The sequence below is a fragment of the Magnolia sinica genome, chromosome 8, assembly GCF_029962835.1.
Source record: "Magnolia sinica isolate HGM2019 chromosome 8, MsV1, whole genome shotgun sequence".
Classification (NCBI taxonomy): domain Eukaryota; kingdom Viridiplantae; phylum Streptophyta; class Magnoliopsida; order Magnoliales; family Magnoliaceae; genus Magnolia; species Magnolia sinica.
Genome location: NC_080580.1, coordinates 15,643,306 through 15,644,540, shown reverse-complemented (window position 1 = coordinate 15,644,540; position 1,235 = coordinate 15,643,306). Strand labels below are relative to the sequence as shown.

General features: G+C 39.3%; 1 long non-coding RNA gene across 2 annotated transcripts; it reads right to left on the bottom strand.

The window, feature by feature from the left end:
* Positions 1-299: 299 nt before the first annotated feature.
* On the bottom strand, positions 300-826 carry LOC131253880 (uncharacterized). Of its 2 annotated transcripts, none has more exons than XR_009175328.1 (2): positions 745-826; positions 300-638 (listed from the first exon to the last, which is right to left on the bottom strand). It is a non-coding gene; the product is annotated as an uncharacterized LOC131253880 (long non-coding RNA). The 2 variants fall into 2 exon arrangements; XR_009175327.1 differs by having other exon boundaries at positions 300-628.
* Positions 827-1,235: the final 409 nt, after the last annotated feature.

Below are 1,235 nucleotides of genomic sequence, written 5' to 3'. Positions count from 1 at the left end.
ATCGTCATTTAGGAACGGTTTAAAACCGTTCCTAAATGATTCAGGAACAGTTTCAAACCATTCCTAAATGAGGCATCGCAGAAAATCAAGAACGGTTCAGAACCGTTTTGGGTACCGTTTCAATTTTTAGAAATGAAATTTTAGGAACAGTTTTAAACCATTCTAGTACCAATGTTCTCATTTCAGGCACAATTTTAGAAACGTTTTTGAATGCCTATTAATGTTGCCAACGGTCAAATTTTAGGACGGAATTTTAAGAACAATTTTAAACCCCTTTGTTCATTGTATGAGAAAGAGTTGGGTATGTAATCTACTTGTATTATATGCCAGATAATTACACAAATAAAAGAAAAAGATAATAAAATGATTCACACAATCTTTTCCTTCTTTTCTAGTACACATTTCAATTTCAATTCCAATTTCCAATTTCAATTCAACATTTCATTTCCAGGCTTCTATAATCCAACGATTCCTTGCTCTTTTCTAGAATGATCACTGCCTTCAGATATGACATCCACTGCAAATCCTCCTCTTCAATGTCTTCTTGTCCATCCCCCACAACCTGATCGATCTCTTCCACCAGCTTGGCCTGCACATCCTGATGCTTCACCAGGTTCGCCATGATCCACTGCAAGAGACTAAAAGCCCCAAAAATAGTTACAATGACAAACCACCATATATGAACTAAAATAACCAAAAAACAAAAACGATAAATAAGAGGAGAGAAAAACGGCTCCTACTGACCTTGTAACACCTCTATATTGTGATGTTCTCTGCCCAAATGTATCAATGGACTTCCTATGAATTGGCTACTTCTGGCCCACCTATGTCCATGGCTACAAAATCAGCCCCACCATATGATAGCTGTTGTGCAGCAATTGTAACACAGCAGATTGAGAACCAGGGCTCATAGACAAGCTCAAGGACTGCAAATCACCATACCCCATTGCACCACCAATAGACCCTGGTCCATTATTCTATCTATTGGGACGTGACCAAATCATCTCAATCTGCTCTCCATTATTCTATCTATTGGGACTACTACTAGTCGAGTCACAATCGAGAGTCTCATTGTGAAGATTCTCCTGCACCTGTTAGGAGAGAGTTGGTTCAAGGCTCTAAAAAGGTAATAGGTAGGCCCAGAAGGATGTGAGTGGAGCGTGTGAGAAAAGACTTGCTGACCTACAGTTTAACTGACGATATGGTCCTTGATCGAGTGAATGGTGGAACAGGAT